The sequence below is a fragment of the Trichosurus vulpecula genome, chromosome 1 (genome assembly GCF_011100635.1).
Source record: "Trichosurus vulpecula isolate mTriVul1 chromosome 1, mTriVul1.pri, whole genome shotgun sequence".
Taxonomy (NCBI): domain Eukaryota; kingdom Metazoa; phylum Chordata; class Mammalia; order Diprotodontia; family Phalangeridae; genus Trichosurus; species Trichosurus vulpecula.
The window spans coordinates 558072165-558093113 of NC_050573.1; the positions used below are offsets into that span (position 1 = coordinate 558072165).

The window sequence follows — 20949 nt, forward strand, 5'->3', positions numbered from 1 at the left end:
CTTGTCAGGGCTGAGCACCAGCCAAACCTACCCACACAGTCATTAAGTGGAAAGGGGTCGTCTGCCTGGTCCAGGTCCTTGTAATAGAAAAAAAAAAATTGGTTCAAGCCTGCAGCAGAGCCTTGCAGTGAGGACTGGACCTGGAGCCAGACAGATGGGGTTCACAGCCCAGCTCCGCCGTGGACAGCGACAGCCTAAAGTCAGGAAGACAAGTTCAAATCCAGCCCCAGACACTTACTAGCCGTGTGACCTGGGGCAAATCACTTAACCCGTTGGCCTCAGTTTCCTCCTCTATAAAATAGGGTTAATAATGCCTGTCCCCCCCTTTCCCCCCCAGGTTGTTGTGAAGAGCAAATAAAATCTGTCTAGCCTCGTCTACAAAACGAGGGCCCTGGCTGAATGACCTCGGAGGACTCTTCTAGCTCTAAATCTGTCCAGGGGTGGGGAACCTGCCACGTCAAGGCCACACAGGGCCTTCTAGGTCCTCAGGTGCGGCCTTTGGACCGAGTTCAAGTTTCACAGAACAAATCCTTTTATTAAGGAGATCTGTTCTGTGAAGTTTGCTTTCATTAAGGGGACTTTGTTCTTTGAAGTTTAGATTTGGTCAAAGGGCCGCACTCGAGCCCCTAGAGGGCCACATGTGGCCTTGAGGCCAGAGGCTCCCCACCCCTGAAATTTTAGTCCAATGAGAAGACAGTAGGTGATTCCACTTTCCAGCATGTGTTTAAAAAGAAAAACTGGAATGCTTGGGGTATTTTTAAACATTTACTGTGCTTCCAGTCTCTCTCTCACTCGCTATGGTCTCTCTTCTTTCTCCCAGCACTCTGCCCTAGATATACATACAGTGACCTGAATGACTCAAATATTAGAGCCACTGCTGTAAAAGCAAGCTTCTATTCTCTAAATAATTCAGGTTACTTCTCACCAAGACCAAGGCAGAAGTTCTCCACCCCCACACAGATAATAGGTGACCTGATCCTTTAATCTGGTTTTAAAAACTTCCACCAGAAATATAAACTTACCAATGAACAGGATATGAGTAAGATTTCCTGATTGCTCCAAAGTCGGGTAGAACGGGCCTTTTACCCTTTTTCTACCTCTCAATGGAAGTCTTCTTTCTAAATGCACGGGATATAGGATAGAAGTGGTGTAATAATATCTAAGGATTCATTTCTTGGGGTCTGGTGTGGACGCCCCTCTAGCAGCATCCAAAAAGTTTTCATACCTGTTAAGACTCCACAAAACACAGCATTTCTAGAAGTTTTAGCCAAATTATGCCTGAGAGTTGGTGGGGGGAGACCTGAAAAGCTCTATATTTTGTAACTGTTCTCGTTCAATCGTTTTCAGTTGTGTCTGACTCTTGCAGCCTCCTTTGGGGTTTTCTTGGCAGAGATGTTGGAGTGGTTTGCCAATTCCTTCTGCAGCTCGTTTTACAGATGAGAACACCGAGGCACAGGATTCAGGGACTTACCTAGGCTCACACGGTCATCTCAGGATGATGAGTTTTCCTGATTCCAGGCCTGTCCACTGTGCCACTAGCCGCCCTTGCGCTTCTATGACTCATTAAACAGCCAGGATCTGATTCCAGTTCATAGAATCATAACTCAAAAGCTAGAAGGCAACTTCCAGACAGACCATGCGATCCAAAATCCCCTCATCTTACAGACAAGGAAACTGCGGCCCACAGAAGCTGTTCAGGTCACACAAGTGAGCAAGTAGCAGGATGGAGATCTGAATCCAAAGTCCAACTCGAAACCCAGCATCCTTTCCGACGCATGACAGGCTGCCTCTCAGACAGGACTGTGCATCTTTCTGGGTAATTCATGAGGACAGTGAGACAGTCATTACTAGGCGCCCCTGATCTGGTAACTAAGGCACGAGGGAAAAGGAAAGGAGCTATTGTGGACAGGAAGAGGGAGAAACAAGACAAACTTCTTTCTTCCTTAGTTCTTCGGTCGGCTGCAGAGCCAGGAAGTGAAGGGGAGAGGCCACTGAGTAGCAACCTAAACAAAAAATCTATTTAGTCCCAGGGAGCCTTTCCTTTCTATCTCCCCCCCACCCCAGCCTCCCCCAGTGAAACTTCCTTCCTGCCTAAGAAATTACTGGTCTGAACTGGCAGCCTGCAATCTGATCTGCATCTGAGTCCAAACTCTTAGGGAGATATGTATATATACACATACACACACACACATACATACATACATATATACATATATGTGTGCGTGTGTCTGTGCACACACACACACACACACCCCTCAGAGATAATTACGGCTGGACTCACATGATCATCCCAGATGCCTTGACTTTAAGCAACGGCTATTCCGCAGCAGAAGGGTACAGAAACCAATGGGGCCCCTCAACTTCACTCCAACAGACCACCGTAGGAGTGGGGGTAGGGTGCGAAGGAGAAAAGGCATCCAAACTCACTCATTCTTCGACTTTCTCTTTTTGCTCCGAATAAAAGGACAACGAATAAAGAGTGGAGATTGGAGATTATCTACCGGCCTGAAGACACGCCAGAAACATTTCGGATGCTCCGGATGAAGGGGCCTACAAACCCTCTCACAGCTATGGCTTTAGCGTATCTTATTCATCTCCGTGTCCTCTCCAATGGCCAAATGACAGAACCTGCATCTCATCAGCGTGGGTCCTCTCCCTCCATCAACACAGACTGCAGCTCCTCCACATTTCATGAGTTTCCATAGTTAAAAAGCAGCAACAACTTATCAGCCTCATTCCTTGCCCTTATTTGAGTGCCTCCTTATCAATGTGGACAAGCTGTCAACTTAAATGTCAGGAAGCACATCTGGAAAACATTATGGTATTATCTGATGAACGCATTCACAACTTGGACTTTTAGGAAAAAAATTAAAGTGTGTGTGTGTGTGTGTGTGAGAGAGAGAGAGAGAGACAGAGAGAGAGAGAGAAAGAGAGAGAAAGAGAGAGAGAGAGAGAGAGAAAGAGAGATAGAGAGAGAAAGAAAGAGAGAGAGAGAGAGAGAGAGAGAGAGAGAGAGAGAGAAAGAAAGAGCGAGAGAGAGAAAGAGCGAGAGAGAGAGAGAGAGAAAGAGCGAGAGAGCGAGTGAGAGAGAGAGAGAGAGAGAGAGAGAGAGAGAAAGAGCGAGAGAGAGAGCGAGAGAGAGCGAGAGAGAGAGAGAGAGAGAGAGAGAGAGATTGATTGTCTTTTGGAGGGGGTGGAAAGGAGGGGAAAGGGAAGAGTTTCTGCCTCTTCTGCATCATAACTATGAAAGAATCTGTTCTTGTAATTATCCAGACAGTGATTTGAGGGTAAAATGCTCAGCTTCCTTTCTGAATGAGTGCAGGCATTTCAGTTTAAGGCCCAGAATAGCTGGTGATGTTCCCTCTGCTTGGCGCTCTCTCTACTCTATATCACAAGATTTCTCCTTAAGAATTACTATGGGAGTCTGAGAAGCAACCTTTGCATACAGCTTCCAAAGGCCACACCAAAATAAAGAGAAGTTATCCCAGTGGCTACTGCGGTTCCTGAAGCTCTTAGAGGCTTTCTTTTGTTGTTGTTAGCTGACTTTGTTGACAATGAAAAACAAACTTAGCTTTAACTACCCTTCCCCCCACCGACTCCATCGAATCCTCACTCTCAAGCTGGGGTTCTTAACTTTTTTTTGTGGGTCACGGAGCCCTTAGGCAATCTGGTGAAGTTAATGGAATGTTTTCAAATGCATAAAATAAAATGCTTTGGCTTATGAAGGAAGCCAATAATATTGAAAAAGTTATGGAAATATTAGAAAAATGAAAGTTCATGGACCAGAGGTTAAGAACCCTGGAAAGGGAAGCCTGCTGCTTTTTTAAACAGCACAAGATTCCAAGTTTACAAGTCTCCTAAATACAGGGGCTGTGAAAAGTTAGCAGAGCTATGAACCTAATGCCACAGAGCTAGGAGAAGGAGCAGACAACACACTGACATATCCTCTTGGTTAACACTATGATTACAGCCTATTTTTAGTGTTTCCAAAACAGGGGATGCACTTGTGTCTAGGGAACAGCCAGAAGGAGACAGGAAAATGCACAGTGCTGTAAGTGCCAGTCACTTTGCGGAGAAATGTCAAAATAAGGAGGAGAAAAATTGAAGGGTAATCTAGCACTTTAACATGTGCCAAGTGATTTACGGATAGGATTTCATTTGCAAAACTGAGCCACGAAAAATAGAAGTTCCTAATTAGAAATACAAATGGTGGCAAAAACCTTATAAATATACGCCCCTTAATGTTCTGTTCTGAAAAGTGCAAAAGACAAGACACTTCCCCTACCTGGAATCCACACTCTGTATTTTCTCTTCATTCCTGGTACTCTTTATGGTTTTAAAGGATGTGTGAGAAATGAAAAGAAAGCCACCCACTAAACTGAGCTGCACCCCCTCCCCTCCCCACACACCCACCCTCACGCTGGTCTGATGGGATTAATTACCCAGCACATGCAAGCCCAGAGCAAGGAATTCCATGTCCAGCACCATTTAGGACTGAAAGGAGAACCTGGCCTTTCAGATTCGAAATGGAAGGACAACACCGAGGTTCAGTCAGCAAATTTACTTACCCCTGCCTGCCGTGGCACCACGTGCGTGTGCCTCCCAAGTGTCTTCGGTCACAAACTGCCCTTGTCGTTTTTTTTTCTTTCCTCAAATTCCTTCACACTGACTGGCTCATCATGCCTAATTCCTCCCCTAACTCCTTTTGCCTCCTTACTGTGATGTCACAGGTAGCCTCCCCCCACCCTTCATTCCTTGGAAGTCCATTCACAAAGAGGCATTTCACCTGCAGTCCCTCCCAAGTTTGAGGGGAAAAATCAGATTCCCTTTGGAAAATACAAAAAGCATCCTTAACCTCCTACTGAAAGTCCACTGAGTGCCTGAGGGCCCTCCTACTTTTCCTCTCTCCCCACAATTTTGCACTTATTTTTAATTTATTATCTATGTACATGGTGCCCTCCCTCTCTGCTCCCCCCAACCCCAGTAAAACAGAAACTGCTTGAAGGTGGGGTCTGGGTATTGGAGAGGGACATGGGGGGGGGGGTGTCCTCATTGCCTAGCCCAGTGAGTGGCACTGAATAGAGGATTCCTGGATCAAAGCGGAAGCTGAAAGGAGCAGATGTCAGGTTTCCAGGGAAAGGCAAAGTATTGGACCTCCTTAGTAATTAATGGAGGGCAGTTAGGGAACAGGATCAATTTCTTAAATGCTACTAATGCACTTATGGAAACAGATGGTTCAGTTTACTCTTAACTTGCAGCTCTGTCATTCTCTTAGACCTTCGAGTGCTACTGGGGATGGTCAGTAAATAAGCATTTATTAAGCACTTACTGAATACCAAGTGCTATACTAAGTACCAGAGATACAAAGAAAGGCATAAAACTACAATCAAGTTAAGTTCCAATTAAACTTTTAGAACAAGGATTCTGGGCCTCAGATCCATAAAATTTTAAAATATATATAGCTATAGATAATCATGTCAATGTAACTGGTTTCCTTTGTAATCCTAGCTATTTTGTTTTATGAATTTAAAAAACAAACATTTGTATTTGTTCACTTGTGTTTGAGTCTTTGTAACCCCATTGGGGTTTTCTTAGCAAAGATACTGGAAGTGGTTTGCCATTTCCTTCTCCAGCTCATTTTACAAATGAGGAAACTGAGGCAAACATAGGGCACATTTATATACTGCTTACTCTATGCTAGGCACTGTGCTAGGTGCTTTATAAATTTATTATTTCATCTGATCCTCAAAACCCTGTGAAGCAGGTCCTGTTATCATCTCCATATGAGATGAGGAAAATGAGCCAGGAGTTCAGTGACCATCCCAAGGTCACACAGCTTCTAAGTACCTGACGGAATCTGAGTCTTCCTGACTCCAGGCCCAGCGCTGCACCCACACCGCACCACCTTTGGAGGAGGGGTTCACCAGAATGTCAAGGTGGAGAACACCTTTACCTGCGATGTGACTCTGCACATAACAAGTGCCCCCAAAGTACTTTGTTCTCCATCTCACGACATAATGGCTTCCCAAATGATCTCCATATGACAATGTCTGATTGATCATGGAGAGGTTCATTCCCTAGTAATGCTGAGTGACGGGCTCCACATCTGTGGGCCACAGCTCTGAACCAAGTTTCTACTCAGACCTCCTCCAGCCTGGGGGAAGGGAAAGGAAGGAGTGAGTATACTACCTTTCCTACCTGCCTCCGAGACGCTTTGGAACTGACCTGAAGGTGGATGGCTTTACTCAGGATGGTCAGAAGCATGAGGGAAACTCCTCTCTTCTAATCTGAGTCCTTGAGGGAAGGCTGGAGGGCCGGAGGTCCTGCTATATATTTATATTTTACTCTAGGGCCTAGAGGACAAAACCTGCAACCTAAATGTGGCTAATAGGTTACTGTCCATTTTTTTTCAAAAGCCTCCTACATAAGTTGCTATTCAGAAGTAATTAAAAAACCAACTTGCTCACGTTCATGAGACTATTCTCCTAATTTTTAATGGAAGAAAGGACTATTTCCCAAATGTGCAATCAAATGAGACCTGAAGCAGTTATGTTTACTTGAAATTTAAACCACGTTTCACACAAAGGACATTTTAAAAGAAGTGCGTGGGACATTTTCATTTTTAACGACCCCAAATTTTCAATGAAGTGATACTGCTAGTAATAAAGACAGCATTGATACGGCATTTTAAGATTTCCAAAGCGCTTCATGCGGTGTATTCACCAACCCCACGAGAGAGGGGATATTAATATCTCTATGCAGATGAGGTTAAGTGACTCGCCCGGGGTCGCACAATCGGTAAATGGCAGAGATGGGATTCAAACTCAGATAAGCGGGCATCCGCGATGCCTCTTAGCCGCCTTAGATGTTAAAAATAAAACACGTCTGGCAGTATTAAATGGACGCTGGTCTTTCAGATTACTTAGATGTTGGTGAAAACACTAGTCAACTGGAAGAGAAGCCGCCGAAAAAACGTCATAGAGAGGCAATCTAACAGTGACCAGAGGTCTGGCTCTGGAGTTAGAGGTCCTGGGTTCAAGACCTGCCTCTGACAGTCTTGATTTTTTCACATCTATAAAAAGCGGAGAATACCTCGTGGAGCTGTTTGTAAGCCAAGTCTTTTGTTAACCTTAATACATCAGCGACATTATTAATGAATCACCTGAATAGAGGTAGGGGATGGACTTCCAATCTCAATGCGATGGGGAAAACGCCTCTCACTGATGCAACTGAACCTTCTCTGGATTTTGTCATCTTCGAGGGCCGCCTGCAGCCCTTATGAGCTAAGCGACCTGCCGAGCGTCCAACAGCCAGTATGCGTCAGAGGTGGGATTTGAACCCGGGTCTTCCTCACCTGGAGATTATCTAACAACCTCACCAGGATGCCTCTTCCAAAGCAACTGAAGGTACTCACAAATGTTATTTGTGTTTGTAAATGGGATGAGAAATCAGATGTGACGAATTTAGGCCTAGAAATGTTGATCACTGATGACTAAATGTGGGGGACTCAATATCAGGAGGAGCATCCCACTTTGTGGGGTACATCCGATCACACAAGGAGGGAAAGAACCAGGAGGAATACCCGACCCTCTCCTTCTTCGGACGGACCTTGTAACATCCTTATAGCTTTTGTTTTTTAGTTAGAAAAAACAAACAAAACAAACCACTATATAAGTGAAAGCTCCTCAGGTTTAGAGCTGGCTGGGGCCTGAGAGGATACTCAGTCCAGTCTTTTTCACATAAGAAAGCAAAACCCAGAGATGCCGAGTGACTTACCCAAGGTGGCACGGCGCAGGCTGAACCCTGACACAACACCGTGTGCTCTATTACCGTTCACTGTTGCTTCTTACTAGTTTGTTAACAGGCATTTATTAAGTGCCTACTATGTGCCGGGCACTTTGTTGAGCGCTGACACACAAAGCCAACAGAAGACAGTCCCTGCCCTCAAGCAGCATTAATTACCAATGACCCTGATTCCTTGTCCTTTGGGTCTGAGCAAGGCTATTTTTAAAGACCCAGAATAAAGCAAGCCCAGACCTCGACACCATTTCCTCTCGGTAACATTTGATTAGAGCTGCTTATTTTCACGGGGAGGGAGATGAGGACCAGTTCTGACGACAGAACTGAGAAAAATTAAAATGACAACCTAAGTCCCTTCAGCCTCTTCCCTGCTGTGTGACGGTACTAGAGTCTGTAACTGTTCAAAACGTAATCTAACATGACGACTGAGTCGCTCGCCCTTCTCCCATCCCCTGAAATACAGACCCCCGGGCCTGAAGGGGGTTCCTGGGGGAACAGATCAGGCTGTCAGTCTAATCTTGCCTGGTGTTATAACCTGATCTTTCATTTCATTTAGTTCTATTTAGGGGGAACAGAAAAAATGAAGCTGTTTTTGCAACGAAGGAGCCTAGTGGGAGTTTAATGCCAGCAACAGGAAAGTAGGGACTGGCGAGAGAAGAGTCTAAGTGCCCGCATTTTAGGGGAATGAGGAAGGGCAGACAAGTCACCGAGTTGATGCAACTTCTTACTTGATTAGGGCTGCTATGTGGATCGAGTCAGGAAGACCTGAATTCAAATCCAGCCTCAGATGCTTACTAGCCTATGTGACTCAGAACAAGTCATCCCTGGTTTGCCTCAGTTTCCTCAACTGCAAAATGAACTGGAGAAGGAAATGGCAAACCACTCCAGTATCTCTGCCAAGAAAACTCCACATGGGATCACAAAGAGGGGGACAGAGCTGAAATGACTGGACAGCCACCAAGAGAATGACTAGGGACATAATTTTGGACAGGCTCCTGTTTAACATTTCACTACGTATCCTAATACTTGCCAGACATCACATTCTACTGATAGCCTTCCTCCTGTCAATCAAATCATCTCTGAAACTGAGGGCAGAACTACAATGCCCCAACTGAGCTGCTTTCTCTACAATCAACAAAATGGTGATGGCATTTTCCTGATATGTACTTATTAAAATGTATTTTTACACCGTGCCATAAACTTGATATTCTTAAAAGAAAACACTAATGATGGGTTTCCAGAAAGGTGAAGGGAGGGGCACAAAGTTCAGAGCATTGCTTAGAAGCACATCTTTGAAAATTAGATACACCCTGCTACAACTGACTAAAATGGTTTCTTTTGGAAAATGGGCTCCTCAGTGGAGCAAACATTTTTTTTTCTTGATAAGAGTACGATAGCTTCCACTTAGATGATGAGAAGATCATCCCCAAGGGAGACACAAGCACCATAGCTGGTCTGATTTGAAGGCTGTGATTGCCAAGTAGGCTGGGAAGTGTCTAAGACCTTCTCTTCCCTCTCTCCACTCCGAAGCTAATACCTGAAATTAGACAGTCAAAGATTCACTGCTTTAGGGCTGTCATTACAATTAAAATGCACTCTCCCTTCAAAGAAGGTTATTATTAATCATTTACATTTTAATATTAAAAAGAGCCCCCACCCCAACAATTTTTTACAGGGAGAAGGAATAAAGGGCAAGATGATAGACCCTTGAGTAGAAAGGCCGTAACTAAGAAAGAAAAGCAAGGAAAAGGTGGTCTTGATTTGAACTCTAGGAAAAAAAAAAGATTAGCCTGAACTGGGGTAAAAATTGGGGTTTCTCAAATAGTTCTGATACCTTAATGGGATGCCACCAGGCCTAGGCAAAACTGCCGGGCACACAGTCTTCACATCTCTTTCTGATCTTTTCTACCACCTGCCTTCAATTCCATGCCACCCAAATACCCAGGACTCTCACCCTGACTTCTGTTTGTCCAAAGTCCTCTATCTCACCAAGGCCTGCTCTCCTGCTTCAAAATTTCACCTCCCTCTGCCCTGTCCTAGTGAAAATTCAGTCTTGGACTGCTCTTGGCCTAGTAACTTTACAAAAAAAACTCACAAAATTGAGTATTAAATATAGTTATGATGGGACATTTAGATCAGGGGTTCTTAAACTGGGGTCTCTGAACTTTTAAGAATATATTCTGATAACTACCTTCCAATATTATTGCATGTCATCTTTGCATCCTAAACATTTTATTTTAAGCATTTAAAAGCATTATTCTGAGGAGTCCAGAGGTTTCATCAGACTCTCAAAGAGATCCATGACCCAAAAAAGTTAAAATCTCTGATTTAGATTTTAAAGAAAGCTTGCTAACCATCGCTGATTGGGAGAGTTGTGAGAGGTATTTTTGAGACAAGAGAGGGGCCTCTCATTTGTTCCCTCTGTACTCTTTCAAAACCCTTATACATTCTCTCAGAGAGTAAAATTCTCAAGCTTTATTGAAACCACCACCAACAACCCTTTTCACTCTTGAAGTTATTTTTAAAAAAAAAATCATTACTGGGAGATAGGGCAAAGTGAACACCGAACATTTTTTAAAAAAAGCTATCCCAGCAAGATTCCCTCTTACAGGTTTAAAAAAGAAGCTTTTGAGTTTTGAGTTGTTGACTGTGCTGCATTGGTTAGGGTTCTCTGTCTCTTTTGCCTCCGGGATGGCATGAGATACTTGTCGTCCAAAAGAAATCCTCCTCTCTCTGAGGATTAAATATGCAACTGAAGAGTCTGTGCGATAGACAATGGCCCCATGCCACCTCAAGTGAAGCTGCGTGCCTCTAGAAAACTCTCCTGGGCAACCTGGGATTATTTACCCCTTATGCCCTCATCAGTGGCCTGGCAGAACTCTTAAGTTTCAGGACTTTGAACTTCTCTAGGCCTCCATTTTTCCTTCCATGAAAAAGGGTCTCATTTGGGAAGTATAATAGAGATGGTCCAGGGAGAGGAGCTGTATCTGTATCAAGAATTCCTTTTGAAATGTGTAACAAACATAGGATTAAACACTCTGATATCTCCCAAGGAAGTGCATTTTCCAAGTGAAAAGTACTGTCATTACTACTTTGGGGGACAGATGCTCATTTTATGTAATTTTCCTTTTAAGGAGAATGATTTGGATTGCTGCTATCTGCTTTTTATTGCCTGCCCATTCCCAGAAAAACTGTTCTGAAGAAACACGTGAATAAGAAAAATTCCAATTTGGGAGTCATCCATGTCACATGGAAATTACTGCATGATTTCCTAAGTTTCTCATGAACAGACCACATCACAGGAAAACCCCAATGAACTGTTTCTCAAGCCGGGCTAGTCATTAAAAATTATCTAGGAATCTGGGAGACACTTTCCTTACATAAACTAAAGGAGTTTTACTTTCTTAAAATATGCAGGGATAGAACCCAGCAAATCATTCCACAGGTTCAAAACACATACAGTAACACTAAGAAGTGCCCTGGATTTGAGTAAGCCAAACCCTTGGAAATGTGGCAATGGAAAAATGACATTTTGCTGATTCTGTCTTTCTGGAAAAAAAAAAATAAGGTCCTTCATTGGTGGATAAGGTGAACAAATAACTAAGTTATTTTAGCCGGCGGTTGGTGAGTCTCCAACTTAAGTTAGTCGGCATCAAAGGTGCTGCTGGGAATACCTGCTACCAGGTCAGGACTTGTTAAATCAATGCCACAGCTTTCTGTCAACACCAGGCTGAGACCCCTGTTGGCAGACTGAACCCAGGCCAAGACCAACACCTCCCGTACTTCATCCAGGTCTCAGCTAAGGCCTTGGGTTTCAGACCCCAAACCCCTCACCTCTAGGACCACCGCCCCAGGCACTGGAGGCCTCTTTCTACATCCCACCTACATGCCTTTGTGTGGGCTCTCTTCTTAGATGCACAACCTTACCTTAGAATCTCTATTTCCCCTTAAAGTCCAGCTCCAATGCCAGCAGATGCTTCTCCCTTCTCCCAGCTAACACTGCCACCCTCCTTCGCCCTGTTCTCCCAATTACCTTGTGTTTATATTTTGTATAACCTCGTACGTGTACATGTTGTCTCGACGGCAGAATGTGGGTTCCCTGAGCGCACAGTTGTCTTTGCACCCCCGGTACCTAGCGCTTCACCCGGCATTTTGTAGGTGCTGAATAAATGCTAGTCAATAAACTGATCTCGAGAGGCGGCGTTCCACAGTGGAAACACGGCCAGCTCAGATAACCTGAGTGTGAATCCTGGCCCTGCTGCTCATGACCTCTGTGACTCCGAATGAGCCCTTTGTCCTCTTTGGGTTCCTTTTTGCTCATCGATGATGGTGATGATGATGGTGGTGGTGATGATGATGAAGCTTTCTCTTTTTTTACAGAGGGCAGGGGTCTGGGCTATCCAGCTTATTCCCTACTTTCCATGCACCTCTGATTGGTCTGAGCTCCACAGAACACGATTCTTAGGTGCTGGGTTCTCCATTTTCTCCTTCCTGCCACTTTCCAGTTTCCTTTTGTGTGTGCTCTTCCCCCATCAGATCATAAGGTCCCTGAAGGCAATGCCTATTTTTCTTTTTTCTCACTTGTATTCCTAGGACCTGGCACACGGTAGGTGCTTCATAAACAGTGATGAATTGATTCGATGATAGCATTTTTATAAGACTTTAAGTTTTATATATTTTATTTTATTTGATCCTCACAACAACCCTATGAGATGGGGGCTATTATTACTATCTCCACTTCACAGATGAAGAACCTGAGGGTCTGAGAGATTGAGTGACTTACTTAGGGTCACACAGCTATCAAGGACCTGAAGCAGGATTCAAGTAGGTTTTTATGACTCTGTGTCCAATTCGCTACACCACTGAGCTACCGCTATAAAATAAGGGAAATAAACTAGATGGCATCTAAGGCCCCTTCCAGCTTTAGGCCTACAATGCCATGATAGGGTCCAATGATCCTGAAAAAAAGGAACATTTCCAGCCTTTTCAGCTAAGTTAGGTGTTAATAAAGATGCCCTGAGTTGAGTTCTGGATGCCCAGCCATAGATTTCCACAACAGCACTGTTTCTCAGAGGAGAAGACGAACACCACCAGGATGATGCTACAGTTGGGCTAAGAAAGTCCAGCTTAGGTCCTGGCTGACCAAGAGATCTGGACCTCGTGAACTTCCTGGGCAGGGCAAGTCTGAGGTGAAGGAAAAATATTCTACCTATCTGTTCAGCAGTCCCACGAAGGACCTTCACCTTTCAGTGGCAGCATGCGAGTACGTGCGTGGCCTTCTGAAATATTTTGCTTTTCTGAATATCTTAGCGTGCAACTTTAACATTTATGTCTTAACCGTTTCCTGGGTAGAAAAAAATAAATTGCTGTCCCATGGTATACCAAGTCATATAGTATACCAAATACTTTTCTAGAAGGGACCCTGTGGCTAATATTTTTGGGAAGACCCTAGACATGGGCCATACCTAAGCTTTGTTTGGAGGATTTTCTCATAGCTTTACTCTGTTAAGGGTGGAAGGAGACAGTCTGAGTAAGAGAAGCCTGACTCTCTTCAGGTTCCTTCCAGATTGAACCAGGTCCTTAAGCCCAGAGGCAGAGTCCAGTAGAGGTATGGGAACTCCTAGGCCATGGTGTGGCATAATGGTGATTTATTAAGATCTGTTACTATAACTTATCACTTTGGTGGCCCAAAGGTTCGTCAGAACTGCTTCCTTCCCACCCTTCATCTTTTAAAATTACAAGTCTGTTAGAGGATCACTGGGTCACTGAGTAGAACTGGACATACTTAGAAATAAATGTCTGAGTGAACTACCACATGCTTGTTTTAAGCACTGTAACAATTACCAAAGAAAGGACATTTTAAAAAAAGTCTTCCTCTGCCTGGGCAGTCAGGAGGTAAGTTAGTACACACAAATGTACGCTTTGTGCAGCCTCCATCAAAATCACAGCACGAAACAAAATGAAACCTTCAATACGACGGCGGCCTCCTTTTATCATAAAAATGATCTGCCGTGCTACCTTCACATTTTTAATGCAAATGTGTCTGGGGAAAAACAATCAAGATTTTCTAACCATTCCCTCTCACAGAACAGGAGGAGTAGAAATTGAAATGAAGCACAAGCTTGGGTCTGTATCCATCCGCTCTCCCTTACACCCTAGCTTTTTGTTTTCTTATCCAGAGAATGGCAAACCATACCTGTCGCGCAGGAATTTTAAGTGACAGGCATACTTTAAGCCTGTTGCCTTCCTGTTATCTCTGCAGTGAATATCCTCCTCGTCCCTCTTAGTTACACACATGCACAGACCTCAGGAGGGTCTCTGTTACGCTTGCAGCAGAGAGAGAGCTAACCCTGACATTCTGCAGAGGCTTACACTGAAATCTTAACTGTTCAGCTCTCACTCCCTCCTCTGCATTCTCTACTTCATGCTTAAGTCCCTAGAGTCCCTATATTGTATACTGGTCCTTAGCCTCTTATTAAATCTGCTATGCATAGAAGCTATTATGAATATGCACGAAACTCTACAACAATAAGTAAAAGAATCTTATAAGTTTTTTGCTTGATTTGTTTTGGAGTCTTTTTTGGTGGGGGAGAGGAGACATGGAAGTCCATTAAATACCCCAAACTAGTGGTTCTCAAACTTATGGTAGCTTTGGAACCCTAAACTTGAAACAAAATTTTGGTGGAACCCTTTAGCAACAACATATTAAGGGACTTTTTAATAACTAGTAATAATAATAACCATAAGGCCAATAAAAAGAAAGCTTTTTCAGATCAGTATATTCTAAATCTAACAATATGCAGATAATTTAGTGAGAAGCTGATTGCTTGCAATAAATATGTGTTTAATAACTGGGAATGATATCAGAAGTTCTTGCTCAGATGAGTCACAACAATTTCTCCCCCCACTTACAGTAAACTAGGAATTTTGGGGGGGATGGGCTTTTTCAGACCAGACTTTCATTGAAAAACTAGAGTTTGGTGGCATATGATTGGGCTATAAAACATGACGAGCTCAACGATCTTAGAAAATCGTAGAGATACCTGAAGGAAATAAAGAGCAAATGAGCAGAACCAAGAGAATGTTGTACACAGTGACAGCAATATTCTTTTAAGAACCACTCTGAGCGACTAAGTCGTTTTCACTATTATAAACACCCAAATTAACCACAAAGGACAGACGAAATAAGATGATATTTGCATCCAGAGAAAGGACTGACGTACAGAGGTAGGTACAGAACGATCTTACACATACATACTTATTTGTGTCTAACGGCAGCCGTCTGTAGAGCGCATCACGAGTGCTAGAAATAAATGTACTTGGGAGAGAGACGTAGTTTTGTTTCCTCCATGTTCCAGATTAACTAGACTCCTGAATATTTATTTCATTGTCAGTCTTGGTTATGATAAGCATTTTTGCCTTCTTGGCTCTCCAAACGTTCCAGTTGTCTTCAACTGTAATGGGTGTTGGAACAAAAAATATTTATAGGAAAAAAATCTTGAAAACTAAAACATACGAAGACATTGATTACTTCAAAAAGACTAACACGAGATGAATTTTTTTGAACATTGGGCCTCCAGGTGTTTCTGATGAAAAGACCAGAACTGAGTAGGAACTTAGAAACACAACAAGGAGTCCAAAGAAACCTAGGAAAGCAAATTTACTGGAATAATTGGAAGAAGGTGTATGATGATGCAGTGTTAACGTTTTAATAGGGAGAGAAGAAACAAGTGACCCTTCAGAACATTAATTTCCCTATTGTTAGATAATTAGACTGTTTTCATTTTTTTAATTGCATAAAATGCTATAAGATTCTTTGTTCAAAGAACGTCTTACAAATTGCACTTTCAGGGTCTATTCCCTACGGTGGAATTATTAGTTCAAAGGCTACGGTTATTTTCTTAATTTTCATTTAATATGTTGCCAGACTGCTCTGCAAAAAGGTTTTACAAGTTGGAACCCAGCAGGCTAAGTATCCTCATTTATCTACAACTTCACAAGCGCTGAGTTTTCATCGCCTTCCACCAGGTTGTTTTTCATTTGCATCTATGTAATTATTAACAAAATTGAACATTATTCCAACTGATTAATAACGTGTGTTGCCGCCTGCTCACTGGGTGATTAAGCTAGGTCGGTCTTTTATTAAATATCAGCTCAGCGCTGATACACCCTGTGCTCAACTGGAGTCATAGAATTGTAGAGTTGGAAAGACCTTAAGAAAGGAATCCTCATTTCAACGTACCTAACATGTGGCAGCTAGGTGGCACAGTGCGTAGTGCCAGCTCTAGCTCCCTGCCCCTCCAAGGGCTCATTTCTCAGATGGAACCACCCATTTAAGGCAGTGTTCCTCAAACTGTATCATACACGCTGTTAAGGTATTTCTATGAAGCAAGAAAAAATAAAGTTGAAATGGCAAATAAATATACTTTACTCCAGACTAGCCAAAACCTTGGCAGGAAGTCTCTAGTGAAGTTCCCTAGGTCACTCTGCTTGGCCATGTGCTGTTTATATGTTTATCAGTGATTTAGATAAAGATATGGCTGGTATATTTAGCAATTTTGCAAATTGCATATTTGAGAAAAAACTGGGAGGGATTATTAACACAGCAAACGACAAAGTTAGGATCCAAAAAGTTGTTGACAGGCAAGAACATTAAATTGATGGTTATGACATCTTGTGCTTGAGTCAAAAAAAATCCATTTCAGAAGCCCAAGATGGAAGAGGCATCATTTCAACTTACATAAAAAAGACCTTGGGCTTTTAAATAAAGTCAAACTCATTGGGAGGTAGCAGCATGACAGGGGAGCCAAAAAAACTAATGTGATTTGGGGCTGCATTAGGAAAGGCATAGTTTACAAGATGAAAGAGGTAGTCCTTCTGTGCCTTGCCCTAGTGAGACCATAGATGCAGCACAGTTTTCAGTTCTGATGATGTAACTTAGAAAAGCCACTGACTACATAGAGATCAGCCAAGATCACCAAGGTCTTTGACTCCATGTCACATAAAGATCAGATAACAGAACTACGGATATTTAGCCTAGAAAGGAGAAAACTTGAGGATATATGAGCATATGCACAAGTATTTGAAGAACTGTCACTTGGAACAGGGATCAGATTTTTGTTCTGCTGGTCCCGGGGGCAAAACCAGTAGCAATGAAAGACAAACAAAGGCATGATGTCAAAAAGGTTTCTTAATACTTAGGGCAATCAGTAATAGGAGATTATAGGTTTTCTTCCTTTGGAAGTCAGCAGACTGGATGACCACATTTTTTTTGTTGTTCAGGTGTTTTTCAGTTATGACCAGTTCTTTGTGACCCCGTTTAGGACTTTCTTGGCAAAGATAATGGAGTCAGTTTGCCATTTCCTTCTTTAGCACATTTTACAGATGAGGGAACTGAGGTAAACAGGGTGAAGTGACTTGCCCTGGGTCACACAGTAAGTGTTGGAGGGCAGATTTGAACTCAGAAAGATGTCAGGTCTTTCTGCCTCCAGACCCAGAGCTCTATCCGCTGCTCCACATCTACGGACAGAGGAAAAGTTCAGGACCAAACAAAGGACTAAAAAGATCACAGAAAAGAGAATGAACAATTTTAATAATGTAAAATCAAAAGTTTTGTATAAATAAAATTAATGAAGTTAGAATCAAAATGAAAACTGAGAAAAAATCTTTGCAGTAAGCTCCTCTGATAAAGATCTTATTTTTAAGATACATAAGAAACTGAATCAAATTTATAAGAATAAGAGTCATTCCCCAATTGAGAAGTTGTCAAAGGATATGAACAAGCAGTTTCCAAAGGAAGAAATCCAAGGTATCAATAACCACATAAAAATGATGAAATTAATAAAAATTAGAGAAGCACAAATTAAAGCAAGTCTGAGGTTCTGCTGCATATCCATCAAATTACAAAAGATGAAAAAAGGGGAAAATGACAATTGTTGGAGCAGTTATGGGAAAATTAGGCACACTAGTACATTGTTAGTAGAGCTGTGAACTGGTCTAGCCATTCTGGAAAATAATTTGGAACTAGGTTGCCAAAATCACTAAATTGTGCATTCCTTTTAACCCAGTAAGATCAAAGAAAAAAGGACCTACATGTACAAAAATATTTACAGCAGCTTTTATTTTCTGTAATAGCAAACAATCGGGAACTAAAATGGCACATATTGGGATACGGCTAAACAAATTATGGTATACGAATGTAACAGAATATTACTGTGCTTTAGGAAATGATACAATGGTTGGTTTCAAAGAAATGTGTATGAACTTATGTGAAGTTGCGTAGAACCAGGAAAACAGTTCATACACTAACAACAGCCTTATAAAGAAAACTAACTGTGAAAGATGTGAGAGCTCTGATCGTTGTAATGAACACCTACAATTCCAGGGGGCTGATGATCGAGGATGCCACCCTGCTTGTCAGAGAGGCAATGGTCTTGATGGAAAGAATAAGAAATACATTTTTTTGGACATGACCAATTTGGGAACCTGTACGCATACTTTATACAAGGGTTTTGTTCGTTCTCTCTCTCTCTCAACAATTAAATTGTGGGAGGAGAGGTGGTGAGGTAAAGTAGAAAGAAAAGGGAATAAACGCTTGTTAGTTGAAAAAAATAAATTTTTTAAAAAGCCTACTACTCCTGTAGGGAACAAAGCCTTTTAAAAAATTTATATTTTAACTTCCTAAGACCCTAGTATAGTACATTACATATAACAGAGCATAGTGGATATAGCTGTTCAATCTGTTAAGCGAATGAAAGGCAGTGTAGGGCCACCATTACTTAAATTGAAATATGGCTATATGTGCCTTTAAACAGGGCATTTTCCTTAGAGATTAAAAGGGAATAGGGAGGCATGGAGAAGTGGATAGGGGAAAGCAATCTTAGGGGTTAGGGACAAAAGGGCAAAAATTGTCAAAGGAACTTGAAATATTTTACTATTTTTATCTAAAATTGGCCCGGTACTCAACCATCTATAGAAATCCTTCTTTTTTAGCTTAATTTTACCATTTTCTAAGAAAAATGAAATGATGCCTTGAAGAAGCAAATTTTGTCATCTGTTCTTTTAAATAGCAAAGAATATATCACTGATGAGCTGATGTGGAGGATTTTTATTTGGGCTTCAGTATGTCTGGAATAATCTCCAACTCCACTCGAAACTGACCCTTCTAGAAATTTCAGATGTTTTCCCTGTTTCTCTGGAGGTGAGTAAATACTCTGGTTGGTTGGCCAGTGAATTGTGCAGATAACTGGTGACGCCTCCAGAGAATGTCAGTTATGTGTACAGTCTGTTGTCTCTGAGCTTCTGAGCACTGTTCAAGATCTTTAAGTACATTCCTGACTTTGATCATTCCCCCAGACGAGTTCTACTGAAGGTAGAAATCCCAGGAAAGGAAAGAACACAGGCAGGACTGTTCTTTCCAATGCACAAGGCAACAACAAAACAGCTGCGGATCAGAAGCCTTCTTGCTTGAATTGTTTGATTTTCTTATGCCAGGATGCTGTTAACTTATACTTACATTTTTTTAATCCTAACAGAAAACTTGAGGAATAAATCTACCCCAAAATAATAGATTTCACCCTACTAAGCAAATGCAACTTGGTCAGAACTGGTTCTAAAACGTTCTACAATCTAGTTCTCAAATACATTGCTGGTATCTCCTCGGGTTACTTCCCTTCAGTCACTCTCGGTTCCAATCCAAATGGTCTGCTATTTTCTGTTCTGTGACATGAAAAACCCCACCTCCGTGTATTTGCACAGTGGTTCCTCACAACAGTAGCACTTGCCCTCCTTATTCTGCCAAATAGCTTCCTTTACAACCACAGTTTATGTGTCACTTCCCTCGTGAATTGATCTCTCCAGGCATTTATTATCATTCTCTCTCTCAAAATAACTTTATGCCATAACTCCTATTTACTTATGGCAACATTGTATCATGTCTGAAAAACATGCGTCCTCGAGGGTAGAGACTCTGAATTTTGTCTTTGCGCGCTTACTATAATACTTGGAACACAGTAGGGGCTTAATAAGTATTTACTGGGTGAGAATGAAGCTGAGAATAAGAGGTCCTGGTGAGCACTGATTCATTCTTTTCTTAACCACAATGGCACTTAATAAAAAAGGCCAAAAGGCCTCTGCTTTACCTTCAAAGTCCTTAACACTGCCAGTGATTATCTAATCACCTCCACCTTGTTTGCTGCTGCAGTTGCTCAGTCCTGTCCAACTCTTTGGGGTTTTCTGGGCAAAGATACTGAAGTGGTTTGCCATCTCCTTCTCCAGCTCACTTTATAGATGAACTGAGTTCAAACAGGGTTAAGTGACATACTCAGGGACACACAGCTAATAAGCATTTGAGGCCAGATTGGAACCCAGGGAAAGTTCCCACCTTGTTAGGTTTCCTAAATTTTAGTTTTTAAAAGGTTAAGAAAGGTTTTGGACCATCGTATCCTCTCTACGAAGTAGTTTCATTGAAGACTGGAAAAAGAACTTATTCCAACACCCTTTATTTGACTGATAAAGAACATGAAACCAAGAAGGGTTAAGTACTTGTCTAGGTTTTCACACGACAAGTAGAGATGACGCCAAAACTGAGGCCTTCTTGCCTCCCAATTTCCTACCACAGGGCTGTGCAAAATGTGGCCGCAGTGGGATTTATGCGGCCGGCCTGCAAGCGTACAAATTTACATAAATGCTTTAGTAAAAGAAACGGAGCTACCACAGAGCTCTCACTAAAATGGCAAATCAAAATATATTGTCTATTGTTTCAATAAAAACCTACAGTTGGATAGCCCTGTCCTATCATATCATGTTGTTTCCTCCTGTGGATAACATTCTTTAAAGGTCACCATTTGATTTCGCCATTTTCTAAATGACGACCCCTTTATGTATCTATCGTGGTGCTTAGATTAAGTTTCCTTATTAAAAAAACTTTTTTCAAAGCAGTATCTGAAAAATATTTATCTCCATTATATTAAAAGACTCAGTTAGCCACAGAATCTCTCTAACACCTAAAGTCCCAATTTAAATTAGTTAGGAATTCAGGGGCACATATAAAAGCCAAATTAAATCATTTGGATAAGACTCCAAAGAACATATCCATTCTATGGCCACCTGGCAAGAAAAGGAACTGTGGGATGGCTAAAATTAACCTCA

At 42.1% G+C, this 20949-nt stretch overlaps 1 protein-coding gene across 7 annotated transcripts in view; it reads right to left on the reverse strand.

Annotated features, from left to right (window-relative positions):
* The window catches only part of PALM2AKAP2 (PALM2 and AKAP2 fusion), a 553253-nt gene that overhangs the window by 50944 nt on the left and 481360 nt on the right, over positions 1–20949 (reverse strand). Inside the window, exons 1-2 of one of the 7 annotated variants that reach the window (XM_036741814.1) lie at positions 2428–2610; positions 1472–2003 (exon numbers count right to left, since the gene is read on the reverse strand). The exons of the other annotated variants lie outside the window; for them this stretch is intronic. The gene's annotated coding sequence lies outside the window, so the exon portion shown is untranslated. Of the gene's footprint in view, positions 1–1471; positions 2004–2427; positions 2611–20949 lie in introns of those variants that run through there. 7 annotated transcript variants of the gene reach the window in all.